This window comes from Bactrocera dorsalis, chromosome 1 (assembly GCF_023373825.1).
Source record: "Bactrocera dorsalis isolate Fly_Bdor chromosome 1, ASM2337382v1, whole genome shotgun sequence".
NCBI classification, from domain to species: Eukaryota; Metazoa; Arthropoda; class Insecta; order Diptera; family Tephritidae; genus Bactrocera; species Bactrocera dorsalis.
In genome coordinates, this window is record NC_064303.1 from 87,954,721 (window position 1) to 87,973,931 (window position 19,211).

The window sequence follows — 19,211 nt, forward strand, 5'->3', positions numbered from 1 at the left end:
CAGAATCCATATCTTGAACCTGCGCAAAACAAATTTAAATAATCAGACTACATACTCGGAAGGTGGGATATTGATATTTCCAGATGAGAATATCCTCTAGACGTAAAAAGAGAAGAGTTTTAGAAAGGGAGGATTATAACACACCTAATTCTGTTTTTACACGGTCTAGATATAAGACAGTCTTTAATTTGTACACGATTTTAATCCATTTTGCATGATTCAAAGCTTTTTTGTGTAAAATTTTATTTGTCAGATTCAATTTTTGCGAAATACGTTCATGTCATAAATTTTGACGAATTCTCTCTTTGTGAATACAAACAAGTTTAATGGACAGCACAATATATGAAATGCACAAATTTAGGGAATGATTAAGGTATTTTTTACATGGTTTTTTGGGACCAAGCTATAGTGTAAAACCAGAATTAAGTGTTCTCCATCTATACGGACGGTGGTTTGCGAGTAGGGGTGGAGATATACTTCGAGGATTTTAATATCGCTTTCTTTCTCTTTCTCTCTCCTCTCTCTCTATCCCTTTCTTCCCTCTCCCTCCATCTATCAAACTCAGCTAGCATTTTCCATTCTACTGAATAACTACGAGAGGATTCAGAAAGTTAGTTCTAACGTCGACAACAAATGTAGAAAAGCTTTAAGCTCATTGACAGGTCAATTCCACTTTTACAGCGAATAGCCATAAGTTTGGCAAAATATTGCAGGACAAAAACTTAAAAGACTTATTAAATTAAAGGTTGGTAGGTCCCGGAAAGAATATACAACCATCATAACGGGGCATTGACCATTTGGAAAACATAAAACGTTAGCTACAAATTCGAAAAGTATAAGGAAACGGAAAATTTTCTGTGAGTGTCCAGCTCTATTACAAACCTGACATAAGAATTTTGGAATCCATCAGGTACCAAAACGTGATTCGATATCTGCAAAAGAGCACAACGGAAATAAATAAGTGGTTTCATTGAGTGTACCAAATGGTTTGAACATAACGAAAAAACCCAAAGAAGATTTAGATATTTTGGGAAGTATAGAAGGGTTTTACTGACTATTGCTTATAACAGAAGTGATCCTTCTTTCTTGCAAAACTCTCTGTTTGAATTAAAAATTCTATATAACTTGCATAATAGATGACCTGTTTCAAAGATATTTTTGATAGCATATTATTCGAAATGTTCTATTATTTTAATAAAAATATTAAGATAAGGTTGACTTATTCTGGCAAATATTTTTCAGAACCTCCACTAATTATTATTGGTTTGTTTGAAAGGTTCCTATTGTTTTTGCATCATCTTGTCTATCATCTTTTCGGTGTTTCAATTACTACTAATCAGTAGAGGTAACATACTTGTTAAAAGTTAATATTAAATATTTCTTCATTAAATATTGTATAAAAATAACAATCAATTCTAACAAATTTAAATCCATAACCGTATAAAAATTCTTGTTAAGTATAGTGTTGTACAGACTTTATTTCAAAATGCTATTGAAAATTTTTAATTTGTAGGATTACATTAAGATTGTAAATATATCTTCGAATAGCCATATTTATTGCGATATCTAACTTTTTCAAACTAAATTAAGCCAAGTATGTTAGAAACAGAGCTTTCTACTGAGTCCTTACGTTCCCTTTTATACCCTGTTTACCGTGGCAAAGTAAATAAATGATATATTTAGATTTCTTTAACAACCAAAAGGACATGTGAGAGACTCTATAAGGTAGGAATACTCATATAAATGGTCACGTTGACGAGTTGTGTTGATTTAGCCGCGTCTGTCTGTATATACCTGAATCGGTCCCTCAGTTTTAGTGATATGAAAATTTTAAAGAAATCCTTTCCTTTCTAGGAAAGTGCTGAGGACATTGCACTAGACCAAACAAGTTTTTAGATGCGAAACTCAATGAGGAATCACTAGATGGCAAAGGATGGCAAATATTTATAGCTTCGGATGAGCAATAAGTTAGGTTAGATTACACAGGACGGATATCATGCCATACTTGGACCTACTGATCCTTAGTAATGCCAGAAGTAGGCTCAGTTGCGTTTGAGACGAAGAATTCGTCATAAAGACGTCAACGTTTTTTGCAAACTTTAAGAGCGTCTGGATGTCCAAATTGTGATACTTTGATCTTCGAAGCCTCTAGATACTTAAGTCGAGTTCTAGATAGTGCTTCCCAAAGGCATGGGGGGTGTTTCAACGTCTTTCTCATGTTAAAGGTCTCCTACATATGATCTTTCGGAATTTTCGTTGTATAACATTTTTAGTGACTTCCGTATTTCCTGTACTTGTTCGGTAGCTAGATGGATGGCACTTTGGGCAATCTCATCAGTTTCCCGGAACTCCTTTGTGGCCTAGAACCCAGTATACAAGTATGCGACAGCCGCTACTTATACTGATTTCTTGCTTCTAAGGCCATTTCTGATGTAATGCGATGTGAGATTATGGTCTTAATTGCTGCCTGGCTAGCGGCATATATCCTCCTATTGTATTTCCTGCGTTGTTAGCTATCTCGGCCTCTTTTCCAACTGCAAATACTTCCGCCTGGAAGATACTGCAATAATCTGGAAGCTTGAGGGCAAAGCAATTGATTCTGGCTTTGATTCAATTGGCCATTTTGAATCCATCTGTGTAAATGTTGTATGTTCCGCTGGTGTGTCGCAGGCTTCTGCGCTCTCCATCCTCCTTTGGTGTGACTTCGCACCCAAATAAAGCGTATGGGTATGTGCATGTTTGTAATCTAAAATGCCTTATATACATATTTCTATATCTTAGGTAAGATTAGATTAAATGGTCGTTCATAACAGGGATTGCACTTATCGATATTTCAGCCTCAGTTTTGCAAGAGCTGAACAATGGTGTAGAAAGTGGCTGTACATTTCTATCACACTTTCTTCTATACAACTTTGACATTGAGCCCGACTGGATTTGTAGCTTTAGAGCATGAATGGCTATTGAACAATGTCCAGTAAGAACTCTTACGATGGCGGCAAGATGAACTTTGCTTAGAGCAGTAGTTTAGTAAATCTCCTACGTTCTGCTCTAGGCCAGAAGAGTTTTGCTCAGTAGCTGATCTTCGACCAACGCCTGCTAAGCAAATGCGAGGTCAATAGGTAAGGTTCTAGGACGAAAGATGACAACGGAGATCCAATCCATTCACACTTCGATGTGAGCGGTGTGTATTCTTGCTAGCTCATCGGCTTTGCAATTTCCAGCGATTCCGCTATGATAACCACCCAAACTAGTCGGATCATGAAGAAGCTCGATGCTATTTCTATTGAGGACGAATACTCCTTCACTAACTGTGAGCTCAACGCTAATATCCGCTGTCGTAGTGAAAGCTCAAATCCATAAAAGAAGTTGCACTTCGGATCAGCAAGTTTACTGCTACCGTCTGCTTGAAAAACACTGCATTAGTCTGGTAGCCTAAAACTAAAATTCTTACAGCAGCCGTTCTCTCCAACCTTCCCTCTTAGCTTCGATCACTCCGTGGAAAAAACTCAACGCTCCTCTACTCCATCGACTTCTTCTGCCCAACAAGGTATGTGTTGGCATTTGAGCCCTCAGGAGTAGCCTCTGTAACAAAGTGATCTAAGTTTTCCGCTTCATATACCCAGCTTCTCTAAGCCTGAGAGCGGCCTTCGCAGAAATACAACTGCAATCAATATTCACGGGTGTATGTGTAGAATGGCATTAACTGACACTGTTGGTGTAGACCGCAGTGCAGCGAGTCCTTACGAGTTGGCTTATTAAAAGTCCTTACACACGACTATGGTTGCCTGTTTGTATCTTCGATCAAAAATATGTCGAAATAAATTACAAGCTAGGAGGTCTAATCAAAGGCCTACTTGAAGACAATAAGAATCACTACCCCCTGAGACCAATCGGCAGACTGCTGAATGGATATCGGCAAAACGTTGTTGAAAGCGCTTGAAAGTGCCATAGCTTGCAGGCAAGGTATTAGCCAATATTTCTGAATTTTTGACTACCATTAAGTACCATATCTCGTCTGAAACAAAAGCCAGCACTCTAGTAGCTTTTCATTCAGTCTGAATATTATAGCATGTGAGTACCACCTAACCATATGTGCTCAAGTGCATGCAAGAGTAACCAATCTAGAGTGGGTATGTGCTATCGTAAATACCCAATACATATGCATGTGAGTGTGTGTGTGTCTCAAAACACATGCACCCAGGCTTTGGCAAATTTCGGCAATTTCCATATAAAACGAAACAAAACAGTGCAACATGTTCGACATTTGTGGTTTCCATTGAGGGGCAGCAGTTGCGTGCAGTGCAGCAAAGAGACGCCTTAAGCAAACAAGCGCACATAAATACACAAACCCGCCTGCCAACATCTGCGCCGGCACATTTACCGAACTGACAGCTTGTGATGGGAGCTGACGTGATAAGAGGATATGCTAATATGTGCAGTGGCAGCGCGGCTACAGCAAATAAACTCTCAATGCGCGGCAACAAAGAGTTTAACTGCAGAGTGGTGGAGCCGAAAAAAGAATACTAGTTAACCTAAGCGCAGAAAATAGGGTGTGTGAAAAATCAGCGTTCGCTTCGATTTCCAAATATTGACTACCATATAAGATTTTAACATGTTTCGCTGCACGAGCAACACACACGCGCACGGAGAGTGCCGTAATGCGCTGCCTCGGTTGCATTTCTTGTGCCGGACAAACAAAAGCTTGGTGTGGTTTTAGGCGCAGATCATTGTGTGCTTTGACACAAACACATAGGATAACGGTCTCACACTGAACACACACTGGCATACATGCGGTACTTTGGGCTACCGCATATGCGACGTGTGGCAAGTGGCATGTTCCAATTGCCATTGAGTGACAGTGTCCCTCAAGGCGACTGCTCATACACTCACACATACGCACGCACATGTGTGTACACTCATTCATTTGGGCTCTTGTGTGTACATGTTACATGTTTTGGAGCTTGTCTTTAGCCCTCTTTGGGATCTTCACGCCCTCAGGCGCTGTCCCAATAAGCTGAATTTGCACTCCCACACATTTTTAATCGGATTGCGCTTTGCAAGTAATTCGTGCGTGCTCCTGTTCTCTAAGTAAGAACGTGTTGCGTGCAACAGAGTGCCCAGTACTTAAAACCAGAGCGATGCATTTAAGCTTGACTACGACGAATTAAAGTAGTAGGAAGAGCTAAATTTGGCTAATACGCAACATTAAAGTACCTTAGAGCCAAACTGTTTAAAAGAAATTTTTCCAGATTTAAGTGTCGATATCGAGGAGCCATTAGCAAAAGGTGGAGTCTGTCACCGAAAGTAAGAAACTGGCTCTAAAACACGATAGTCAAGCCAATTATGTTCTATTTGTATGTGGTGGAGGGCTCTAGAAAAGTCCACACTTGCAAAGAAACTCGAGAGCGTTCAATGGGTAGCGCTCATCAGCATGTATGGTGCACTAAAGTCTATTCCAACCATGGCACTTAATGCCATCTTGTACATAGTATTTTCCATGCCGAAGTCGCAGCCAATAAGGTAGCAGTAGATCTACTGCTCGGGAGTACAGCCTCCTTCACAGATGTGACCGTTCACTCGGACTGCAGAGCGGCGATACTAGCCTTGAACTCACTAACAGTGTGTTCAGCGTTAATAGAGGAGTGCCTAACATCCTATCTATAGCATCCAGTGTCTTTGTGTCTATGGGTGCCAGGGTGCCAGGGTATATCGGAATCGGAGGAAATTGCAAAGCTGATGAGCTTGCAAGGAAATGCATCCTAGAACCTTTATCGACAGAATGGGAGCGGGTCGGTGCTTCCGTATCCTCTTGTGTTCTACTACTAGATAACTAGGCTTCGCGGAAGCAAAGATCATTACAATCGTTTCAAGGGGCTCAAAAAATTTATGATCAGATTTCGATCACTTATGATCAGAGTTGCCACTGAAAAATAGTTTCACGAAACATATTTCGCACAAATCAAAGAGGTATGGTTTTCAATGAAACGCCATTTTTCTCGGAGTTAGTTTTTTTGACAGCTATTACTTGATTTATAGTCAGTTTGGTTTGTCATTTTATAATAAGCGGACTTATTCCGCAAAAACGTTGCAAATCGGGAAAATTTATCATCAAGATAGTGGTTAGGTTCGCCTCCAATATTCTGTCATCATAATCGATCCGCAAAGTGAATAATTCATGCAAACATATATCGGTTTCGCACCACGTTTATCCAAGTGGATGATGCGTATTCGCATTATTACAGTGCGCACCGAAGACGATTTTGCTGCTGTGGAACAGAGTAACGAAGAAGACCCAAATGAATCCATCCGTCATCGCACACATCATTTGGAGTTGGGCCCAAACACTTTACGGAAGGCTTCACGAAAGGTTCTTGGTTTGCGAACTTTCAATATCTAACTATTCCAATTGGAGTCAAGCAGTTACCAAATTCATCGCAGGTTCGCTGAATTGGCCCAAATTGTGATGACCACCGAACCTGATTGTTACAAAAAAATGTTTTTCAGCGATGAAGTTTACTGTTGGTTAAATAGGTGTGTTCATAAACAAAATTGTTGCATTTGGAGTGATGATAATCCACTAGTCATTGGTGAAACGTTTTTATATCCTTAAAAGTCACTTTTTGCTCATAGGTCCATCTTTCTTTAATAATAAAGCCGGCCGTAATGTTACAGACAATGGTGTACGCTATGGAGTCTTGATTAACGGCTCTTCCGTGTCTGATCTGGAGGATTTTGATGTGGACGACTTTCGGTTCCAACAAAACGGTCAACAAAACAATCATTTTATTGTAGAAACTTTTATGTGAGCGCATTATATCGCGTTGTAGACCTATGGCGTGTCCTCCGAAATAGTGCGATTGAACAGCTCTTGAATATTTTTTGTGGGGTTATGTGAAGTCGGTTGTCTACGCAGGTAAGCCCGAGACGCGGAAGATAATGTTTGGCGCGATATTGGAGACACAAAACATACTTAAAAATGGTTTCCACTTATTTAAATGATATTCCAACACTATCTGCGAGGTCTCTAATTGTCAATCGACTATTTCCAAGCACCAAGTCTATGATTTTTTGAACGTGCTCCTCGTCGTTAGATGTCGATGGTCGTCCAGGGCGCGGTTCGTCTTTAACTCATCTTACTACAAGAATATTCGTTCCGCAACCAAAATTTGGTACAAGTTTTTAGATCAACAAAATCAAACGTGATGGAAAAGGAAACATTTACTTTTGGTTGTAACACGGGTAACTTGGAGATAATTAAACCTTTTAACAAGCGGACGCTTGGCAAATGTTAAAGACAGTCCTACCAACCTCAATCTGCCTTCCTGGTGTTCGGTAGTTCTAAAAGAAAAATTCACCTTACTTTTTGTTGAGAGTACATCAATATGAAAAATGGGGTAACGTTTTCGAAACTGCTAACTTAGTTTCAGAATCACTTAAAAATAACGGCAATTATAAAATTAAAAAAATCGCGGGATTGTAAAGTCCAGTTGTAACATTTTTTTATTATGTTGAAATACGAGTACATACCAAGGAGCGCCCCTAATAAAACCTGCAGTAAAACTTTGATGAATCACTGACCTTTAAATTTCTTATTCTTATTCTTAAAATCAAAACGTTTACTCCAGTGAGTTTTATTTTGTGGTATTTCATTAGAAAGTACTTAGTTATTTCTATACATTTATTATATGTATGTATGTAAATATAATACTTTTGAGTATAAAATTCTTCGCACTCTGTGTAAACTTCGGCTTAAACTAATTGCAATTATTTCTTAAAGTTCTATCTTGTGTATGTGTCTAGTAAGAGCTGCTTCGTCTTTACGTATTTCTTAAGTTTAGATACTTTGTAATTTTGCGTGCCGAATTGTTTCGAGTTTTGTCGGAATTTCTTTGTTGCGTATAAAGTTGCTTGCAACATACATATGAATGTGTGTATGGATGTATATGTAGTGTGTGGTATGGTGTGCGGTATAGTGTGCTTTGCATATGTTTGTAGCAGAATTATTTCAATTAATGAAGTACAGTAGCCCACCGGCACAAAACATTCCTTGTGTGATAGTCTCACATTTCCATGATTCACAACAAAGTTGTTTCTATACCTTAAAGAGACTGAAGGAACATCTCTATTCGATGTTATACATTTTAGTGCGGGTACTTCACCTAAAAATCTAAAAAACGACGACAACGATATAAAAAATAGACAAGGGAGCACCGAAGCTTTATACCCTTCCAGTTTCAAGTTATCTTACAAGAACTTGATTCTGATCGGTCTCTTGGTATGTCAGCTATAGTGGTCTGATTTCAAAATTTTCTTCAAACTTCTTTAGGAGAAAAAACGTTGGACAAATTTTAGGCAACTATCTCTAAAATCGGAGTTAAAACATACGTTATTCGATCGAAAGTGTCACCAAACCTAACCGAAACTCTGGTGTATCAAGTTTTATCCCGTTTTTACCTATATATGGCTGAAATCTTTGCATAAAATATCTATTGTTAGTTCTTAATTTCGTAATCTCATAACCAAAAACCAAACGGTCAAAGCTTGAGTAAAGATTGATGGAGGGGTATATTGTCAAGAACTCTCTATCAACTTCAGTTTCATACTTGGAAATTTGATTTGACTATGGACTGTTTTTAAAGCCGAGTTTGCTTCCATTAAGGTAGCGGTAGATTTACTCCGGAAGCTGCTTTAAAGAAGATACTCTCCACTCAGTTAGGAGGGCGGCACTATTTGTCTTCATTTCACTTACCGTGCGTTTAAGGTTTATCAAGGATTACTTTACCTCGTTGTCAGTGGTATCGACTAGTTTTGTTATAAGACTTGTATGGATGCCAGGTCACAGCAGAATCATAGGTTATTGTAAAACTGACGAGCTGGCCAGAAAAGGCACCATAACCCCGTTATCAGTAAAATGGGAGCGGATCGGTGCTCCGCTCTCCTCAAATGTTCCACTACTGGATAGCTGAGCTTAGCGGGAGGTGGGCTACCAACGGTTCAAGCATGGAGATAACATCAGATAATGTTTCTCTTGGGGTGTTTGGGGAGAGCCATTGTGAATTCGGACAAAATCGCACAGTTAAAGGGTCAAACAAGGCAGAATTTAGAATAATAATAGAAAATTGTATCATATGTGGATGGGAACAGCTACCTACACGTACATTCCTAGTAATTGAACCCCACGCATAACATGTTACCTTAACTTTTATTTCCTGTTTATTTTTTTTTTGTGAGCAGACTCCAATTCAAATCTGATATGAGGAACAGCATATGGTTGATTTCAGAAACATGCTTTCTGTCATTTTGGGAATTCACCCAACCAAAGTGGGAGTATGTATGCTATTAGTGGCTGACATCTTCTTGTTTTGTCACCAGCAAACTAATATTAAACAATTGTTATTATAGCACAGCACTTAGGCCCACGAGTAAAAGGTCTCTGTCAGGAAGCATTTAAGTGATGCCGGCGATTAATGTTGAAAACACACTCAAACTCCACCAACATATGGGTACTGTTCCGTAAAGTGGCAGGGGCATACATTGGGAGCTGTAAGTGCCGGTGGTGAAGAGCAGGGAATCAAAACTACATGACACCAGAGTGAAAGGTTGCACATAGTTTAATAATTGGGCTATGTATGTATGTGCCTGAACGTACGTTGGTCATTATTGCTACAACAATTTGCAACAATTACGAAAATAATACAAGACGCACAATCGTGTTAAACTAACAAAGCGTACGGAATACTGTGGGGAGACGAGCATCTTGTAAGACCAGCTGGATGCGCTGCTTCGCTTATAAATTCCTTACATATGTTTGTCACATAGCAGAGTCGTCGGTTAGTTGTGGCATGTTGTCGTTTTTCTGTCGTTCGTCCTCTGCGCCGTCAGCAGCGTTTGCATCTTGGGAATACGAGTACGCAGTTGGTGTTGGTTGGTGTTGGTTGCCTTTCAACGGGTCCTTCTGGCTTCGTTCACAATGCAAAGTAATTAAGCTGGCGAAATTCTACACTACATATTGCCACTAAATATTCCTGTTCGCAATTGCTCTTAAAACCATTTTACCGCTTGTTATCGTTGTTATTATGGCGCAAGTTCGTGTGGTCGCCTCTTTTGTTTGCTCGCCAGACGCCTGCTCGACCTCAAAATGTTGCCAGCTTGGCTTCTCTACACCAGCCAACATCAGCCCGTTATTTGTTGTATCTTCATTGAAAATTTGAGTAGATTTTGAGTTGATGCAACATCTTGTAGACAACAATAGAAACAATAACAACAACATTAAATGTTTAGAGAATACAAAAGCCGGGAAACAAGTAAACGCCACTATTAAAACATAAAACCGCAAAAAAAGCAAACGCTATTAGACATTAAAGGGTGCTTAGGCGAGGTGTAATGTTCAAGGGTTGCTTTTCCCACTGCCGCTCTGACTCGGTGAGTCTTCAGCGCTGCACTACGATCTCGTCATAATTATTACTAAAATCTAACAAACTGCAATTATGAAATTCAATATTCTTAAACTACGTTCGATAGGCAGGAAGGGAAGCAGCAACAGAAATATTATTTATGTGTGTCGTGCTGTCAACTCCAGTAACATTACATCTCTTACATTAAAGGCTTTGTGTCGTAGTCCAAGCAAAGAGTTCTAATATTAATTATAATAAAGACACTTGCTCATGTGCATAAAGCAGGGACCGGAAATAAGAGTTATTTTACAATTTTTGATGAAAAAAATCACACATAAAGGAACATCGTAGAAAAGTTTTGATTACACCATCATGATTTTTAGGTGAACTATATGCGAAATATTGTATGATTTTTAAATTTTGATTTTTAGATCAAAAATAAAAGTTATTTTTGATTTTTATATTTTTAAATCAATAATAAAAATCAATTCAAAATTTGTGACATAATATGTTTCTTAATCTCTGTTAAGCTTTAAAGTAAAACTAAGGTGTACGGTCATAATAAGAACAAAATGTTATTCCCCTGAACTTGATATAACGCTATTACTTGCTTCTTCTGAATACTGTTTTAATTAAAGCATTGCTACCGTGAATATATTTACGTAAGAGTTTATTGGACGTTTGATAATGGACAAGTCGCATATATTCATATATAAAAATTGGAATGATGCAGCATATTGTAATACATACGGCACAAATAAATAAAAAAAAAATTTTGAATTGATTTTTATTATCGATAAAAAAAAAATTAAAATCAAAAATAACTCTTATTTTTTGATTTTTTTGATAAAAGAGTTACGGTCCCTGGCATAAAGCCATTGACCACCGCATCACTCATAAGACTGCATTCACATGAAGACTCTTTCGCCGTTAATTATCAGCAAATCATCTTTTGGTGTCGCTTATTGCGTTCACACGAGCTGCATAAAAGCGATAACTTAAGTCGGAAAATTTTTCGTCTTTTCTTTCATATTACCTTTTCAAATTGGTGTACCCGTTATATACGCGGTGAACAAAATTATTTTTGATTTATTAATTATACTCTGAAGAGGGTATATTAAATATACCACGATCTTTGTAGCACCCGAAAGAAAATGTCGTAGACGCTAGAAAGTATATAACCAGTGATCAAAGTAGAGGTACTTTTTTAATAGCCGTTTTTTGACAGATCACGCATGAGTCGTGTTTGTTTGGTATTTAATTATGGAAAGACATACGTGTGAACAACGTATACAAATCGTTCAACTTTATTTCGAAAATTGATGTTCTGTAAAGAACGTGTTTTTTTTTATTGGATAATATTCGTCCGAATAGACCACGTCCAGTACCCAGTGAAGAAAATATAGGAGCCGTAGCTCTGAGTGTATACGTAAACCGTAGAGAGTCGATTCGGCGCCGTTCACAACAACTTAGACTGACCTATGAAACGACTAGGGGCATTTTACGTCGAGATATTTAATAGAAAGCGAAGAGATTCAAGAGGTGCCATTTCAACGAAGCAGAAAAAACAACGGTTTGGTGTGGCTTGTAGGCTATTAGAAAAATCGTCCGTATTTCTTAAAAAATAATGCAGGTGGGCACCTAACCGTCAATGGCGATCGGTATCGCGCCATGGTAACCAACTATTTGCTGGCTGAAATTGAAGCTCGTGATCTCGGCAACATTCGGTTTTAACAAGACGGCGTCACTTCCCACACATTGCACCAATCAATGGACATGTTGAGAGAACACTTCAGCGAGCAGATAATTTCCGTTTAGGGCCGGTCGATTGACAATTCAAATCGTGTAATATCACTCCGTTGGACATTTTTTAAGACGTAAAGTCTAAAGTCTATGTGACAATCCTACTTCGATTCAGGCCTTGAGGAAAAACATTACACATTGGACGATTGGAATTTAAGTGTACTCTGCCAAAGTCACAAAACAGCAGACCACACAATCTGCGCCAACTACCATGGGATAAGTCTTCTAAGCATCGCATATATGGTTCTAGGGTATTGTGTGAAAAATTAAAGCCCACCGTCAACAAACTGATTGAGTCGACTTTACGAGGTTTCGAGAGAAAGGTGCTGCGAAAGATTTATGGTCCTTTGCGCGTTGGCCACGGCGAATATCGCATTCGATGGAACGATGAGCTGTTTGAGATATATGACGTCATTGATATACTATAGTTCAGCGAATTAAATGATAGCAGCTACACTAGCGATTATAGCTGGTGGTTTTTCATTGGGGGTGTTTTTTACGTGGCGGGTCCCAAACCCAGCGCACAACCCTATGCAGGGGATGTTTCGCCTTCTCACTTTAGCTCGCCTTCAATTAGGTTACCCAGAGGATACTTAGTCAAAGACCGGAAGTCGTGAGCTGCTTGAGTCATATGTATAAGAATCGTTTCTGGCCACTCCCAAGTGAATGGCGATCAGAGAACTTGCGCGAACTTCTACACATGACTCCATCCTCCTATATAATCGCGTAAGCGGTGTCTACGCCAGTAAAGAAAAAAAGCTACACTGGCTACGTCATAGTCGCCCGAATGGACGAAAACACTCCAGCTCTGAAAGTATTCGACGCATTACCCGCCGGGGAAATCAGAGGAAGATCTCCATTCTGGCGCTATTGTTACCTTGGCTAAAATCGCGTAAGCGTTATATACTCCAATAAAGAAGAAGAAGAAGTTAACTTTTATTGGATTAGTTGATATCGGACATAAAAATAAAACAATCTGAATCAAGTGCTTGTTTGTGCTTGGTACAATATCCGAATAAATTTTCCAGACTGGATATCTATAATTTCATACACTTTATGCATTACGCTCTCTCTTCGTCTTTCCTCGTGTCCCTACACCTACAAATACTTGTTGAGACGTTAAAAAGATTCCTCGTGTGAACGCAGGCTAACTAATAGTCGTTCTCCTACCACTCTGTCTCTTTCTCTTCGCCTTGCTGATATGTAAATTTGAGTTCGTCGCATTTTGAGGACATTCACTTTGCCCTGCTCCTATGATTTCATAATTTCTACGCAAATGATACTCGTTAAAATTTTTATTCCTATCCATGGCTACCTACACGTTATGGTATAATGCATATTACAATATATTGAGGATTTTTTTTATGTTGTAGTTTGAAAATCATTATGGTTACTACCATTGCCGGCTAAATTGGGAAACACCTCATCATGTAATTCAATATTTAGTAAGTGATTTGTCAATTCAAGTTCGGAAAGAAAAATACCAATTTGGCCGTATCGGCAACGACGACTTTTTCTTTGTCAACTGAGCATAGCACGAGTAGAGCCCTCTGACAGTTTTGCACTTCATCACATAGTCGATTTAGATCACACTTTATGAATTCCAGAAAACGGTGAACATCAAATTTACCGACCAATAGGAAAATACTCGATTTCTGTGGCGTTGGTTCGCTGAGTGAAGTCCACTGTTTTAATATCTGGTTTTTACCAATGGATCCATGTATCGTCAATGGTCTTGTCACCGTTTGAGCTAGGTTATAGGTTAGGTAAGGTTAATTTGTTAGGCCAATAAACCACGCATGGACCAGTTTTGGTCCATTTCTATACCAGATAGAGTGCAGTTCAGTCCAAGAGGAGTAGTGATCCTTTAGGATGCCTGCGCTTGACATAAATTTTAACAGACTCTGTGGCCTGACTATCGATACATCCTGCAGTGTATGATAACGTGGGGGTCCCAGATGGTTAAGGCATAGTCTTGCTAATGCGAGACAAGTACACAAGAGATGATGTTTCCCAAGTGCCCTGCTCTAGACATTTCCTGCTGTCTTCTCAATCCGTCAGACCCATCTTGCGGGCGTGTGTCGCTACTAGACAGTGACTAGTTAGTATTCTCATCATGTTCATACAGTCTCTTCTATCGAGTGCCAACAGGAATTTTGTGAACTTCATATCTACCTTTTGCAGTTTTTAACCCAGGTTTTCTTTAACATACTTCTGTTGAGATCATCGTGTAGACAATGGATGAGTTTCCCAATGTTGATCATTCGTATTCATGTTAAGCTAGATCGTAGATCTGTAAATGTATAATTATATTTACAACCAGGATGAAGGTTCGACCACATTTGCAAACCAACATAAACTTTTTTAACAAAAAGCTCGATCGACTTGGCCGATCTCTGCAAAGTGTACATCTTGATAAAAAACCTCTTGGCGTTAATAATTTTGTTCAATAGTAAAAGGTACAATATTGTTGAAGTTTACCAGCCGACAAATAATATTTTCCAACCGACGAATTCCATACAGATCTGTCTCTTGAAGTCTATTTTTAAAGTCTTTTTTTAAAGCCATTAAAGCCATGTAAAACCAATAATAATGAAACAAATACAAAAAGGCGCATGTTGAATATATTTCTACTCCGCCTCATTGATTCAATCCTCAATTCCACTTACTTTTGCACTGGCGTATGAGTCACGGAAGCAGCTCCGACTGTCTACAGTCCATACAGTACGACAAGTATTGGTGTGATGCGGACAATAGACAACGGTAATAGTCGAAAATTGAATTGGACCACAAGCTGTGAGCGAGGCGTTGCAGGAACCCAACAAGGAAATCAGGAGGAAGCAACTGTTGAAGGCGAAAGAACAAGCTCAATAATAATCAGAAAACACACAGAAACATAAGAACATAAAGTAAACAAAGCAAAATAATTGAAAGACACCGAACAATGAAGAGCGGAGCAAGGGTTAAAATAAAAAATGTGAAAGGAAAGCGATTCTTCTGTAATTCGGAAAACAAAAACAATACTTTGAACTGCTGGCAGTTGCCAACGCCATGCTTAGACGTTTATTTTCAACATGAGCCATTTGCCGGTTAAATACGCGCATATCCTTCCTAATTTCATTTGGCGCATCGTCGCCTCCATTTCGTTGGACCGTACTTACTCTTCACGCTGGCAATTCCAGCACACGACTTAAAGGCTTGTTGCATACTTTTGGGCAACACATAACAACGGCAGCATTGCATGTGGCGCACAGTGGTATTGCGTTGACAAAATATCGATTTTTGAGCTGTTATTTATTATACAGTTTAGAGCAACTTTGGTGAACTTCAATGTTAGAAATTCCCCTATATATCGGGCACGCTGCTTAGTTACTTCGACATGCAGTTCTTAGATACCACAGTATCACGACGACGGACCGGCTGAAAATAGTTCGCCCCTGTTGTAGTTGAGAGTTATCTAGCTAAGGTCTGAGTTTATAGTTTGATATACCTGCTCTTCAATAGCAGATCACTGAAATCTCACCGATCTTATCATATTTGGGGGTACATAAGAGGGTTAGACCAAGGTGTCAAACGATCTGTGCCAAACATCAGCATGTCTGGGTGCCCTTAAATAGCTCAGACTCCAACGGAGCTTAATGATACCTGGGATCCTCCATTATAAGGTAGATTCACTGGCGTAGAGGGTTATAAGCAAGAGGACCTTCCCGGAGTCGGAAGGCACTAGTTGTTCCTAAACTAGCTACAGTAAGGCTACAACACCAGAACCCAACCCTTACAGCAAAAGAATGACTACAAAGCAAGAAGGGAAGAGGGATATCAAATATGAACCTGCTAGTAGTCCATCTGCCTAACTTTAAGGTCGATGAGCCAGCTAAAAGTACGTATTGGTAGAAGCGTTGTGTTGCTGCTGAGAAAGGAAACTGAAAGACTCTAAGAAAGCCAAAAGAAAGAGGCTAAGAAAGCCAAAAGGCCGAAAGGTTAGACACCCCCAAAACTGCTTATTAATGTGGTCCAGATAGACATTACATTTCGTGTGTTGTATAAGGGTGATTCCGAAAGAAAAATTCCCAGAGTCCAATGGAAGTGGGTACAAGCTCGGCTGACAAACTTGGCGTTGGAAGTGTAATTAAACAATTCGGGTCCGCTGCAATCATGCACAGATTCCGGCTGATGCTACAGACAGATCAAAATTATGTACGACGACGAAAGATCGGCTCAGCTGTATAAAACCGCTATAGCCAAGGTTGGCGAGATATACCTCGGAACTAGGCTGGTAGTGGTTCACAAGAAGGACACTCCATCCAGGCCAGCGGTCAGGGCCCCAGCTATATCAACGCAGCCGGATAATATTACATAACGCAACTCATTAGAGCTTGCAATCCAAATTCCAGAATCTGAAGTGCGGACTGAAAAGGCCACAATGCAAATATGATTGCTATTAGAAAAGGAATTCATCGAACCGGTAACGAAAAGTAGTGGGAAGATGAACTATAGATACACGAAGGTCAAAATAATGAGATGAATTCAAAATTTAACACTATGGTCTATAAATACATTTTTTAAAACCTAAATTTGGTACTGATTTTCATGTGAGATATTTGTTCAAAATGTGTATAAAGCTCTCTTTTCATCGTTCTTGACAGGCATGGTATTAACTCCGCCTCGAATACGTTGAAAAGGGCTGCTAGCTTTGCCAACTCGTCTGCCTTTTCGTTGCTGAAAATGTTCCTGTGACTGGGAGCTCAAATTGTAGATATGTAAGTGCAGTTAAGATACCGGTGAGCTGAAAGCCTTCCTACAATTGAAGCATCGCCTCGAATAACGTTGTAAGTGTTATCATAGCCGAAGGCACTTACAACGTTATTCGAGGCGATGATTCAATTGTTGATTGCGCTGGAAATAATTTGTGGCACAACAAGGCGAGCAATTTCGCCTGGCTATCTGTGTATATGGTTGCTTTATGAATCTTCTTGTAGTTATTCAGTAGAACTCCACAGACCTTCACTGTGTCTACTACTTCCGCTTGCAAGATGCTGGTTGAGTTTGGTGGACGGGTAGAGAGAAAGATCCGCAGTCTATTTTGGATCCGGCGATATATATAGAGGTAGTATCCTTCTTCCCATCTAAACGTCAGAGATTAACCAAACCCGAAAGTGACTATTGAAATCTACTCTGGGGAATGTAGTCTGATTTACTTAGATTTTCTTGGTTTCTTCCGATTCCAACCTACTATTTTCTTTAGTCTGCCAGCAAAACTAGCGTATTGAGTTCGCTATAATTATGTTGACATAACTTTCGAACACTTCTCCCACCACTTCTTTAAGAAAGTGTGCTGAACATTTATTATATAAAAGCACACCACTGTGCGACGAGTTGCCATGCTAGATAATTTGGTAGCGCACATTGGGGAGCTCAGCTGGAATGCCAGCAGCAGGAGTGCTAAAGTAGACGAATAAAGGGTTCGTGGCGCAAAGTCAAACCACACGAATATTGGCGAGTACACTTGCCGAAAAATGCATACGCGATTATGTACATACATACATATATACATATACAAGTAACTGTGTAACTATGTGAGCGCGTAAAAAAACGTTGAAAGGTGCCAAAACAGCGTTGTGCTTGGGTGTGAGAGTTTGCCATACCAGTGAAAGAGAAAATGCAAATAAAAGTTCAGTGTTAAAAAATTGGCAGAAACAAAAATACTGAATAAAATACAAAAGGGCGCAACCACAGTGACTACCAGTGTCCTTCGCAACAAATTTCAAACTTTTTGTTATAATTTTTTTTTTTTTGGTAAACTAATATTATGCTGAAAACGCCTTCATATGTAAGGATGTATGCAGGCACGTAGCCAGGGGGGGGGCTAGAGGGCTGAAGCCCCCCCCGAAATAAGGAAATTTTTTAAATAAATCGCAAATAATAAAGATTTATCACTGACTGAATCTTTTGAAACTCTTATACACAACTCAGCTCAAACCTATAACAGTCGTACGCAACTACACTAGACGGTGACTGAAAACTTATCAAAAGTCATACTTAAGCGTTGTATAGATCTCCATCTTGATATGGCGAAGTTGGTTGGACAGGGATATGACGGAGCAGCAAACATGTCAGGGCATTTAAGTGGAGTGCAAACCAGGATAAGACAACTGTATCCAGAAGCACGATATGTTCATTGCGGTAGTCACCGATTGAACCTTGCGCTTTCTAATACTATGTCATTACCTTCAATACGGAGCTGCCTTGGTATTGTCAATGAAATAGCAAATTTATTTAGAAACCATTCAAATGCAAACACAACTTTCCAGGACGTTATACAGAAGCACGCACCAGAAAGCAAAAAAAGACGACTTGTTCGCCTTTGTGAAACAAGGTTTATAGAAAGGCATGAAAGCATTATAAGCTTTGTGGAGCTTTTCAATTTCATTGTACTAAGTTTGGAAACAATTTCGAGTAAGACATGGTCCATTTCGTCTAAAGCATCAGCCTTCTTAGCAGCGGTAGAGAAAAGCGAGTTTTTGCTTAGTCTATTCGTCTGTGAGCAATTGTTCAGCTTAACGCTGCCACTGTCTGTGCAACTCCAAGAAAAATCTATGGATTTTGTATCAGCAATGAACCGAGCCAAAGAGCTAATAAGAACTCTGCACCAGATAAGAGAAACAGCGGATGGTTTTTTCAACGATATTTTCCAAACAGCATCACAAATGTCTAAAGATCTTTTTGACATAGATCTTGTAGTGCCTAAAGTGGCTTCGCGTCAAACTACTCGTGCTAACCCATCTTGCACAACCCCTTAAAGCCACTTCAGAGTTACAATATTTATTCCATGCGTTGATGCTCTGATTCAAAACATGACAGAACGTTTATTAGTGAATGAGGATATACTCTCGTCATTTCAAATTCTACTCCCAGGTTTTGCTGCAATTGATAATGCCGAAGAATTAAATATTTAACTATTTACTTCGAGGAGCAAATATCAATGACAGCATTAAAATCAGAGTATCGATTGTG

The 19,211-nt window shown here is 39.3% G+C and overlaps 1 protein-coding gene across 1 annotated transcript in view; it reads left to right on the forward strand.

Moving 5' to 3' along the window:
- Nucleotides 1-19,211, forward strand: part of LOC105224200 (uncharacterized) — a 305,457-nt gene that overhangs the window by 98,745 nt on the left and 187,501 nt on the right. The window lies entirely within an intron of this gene.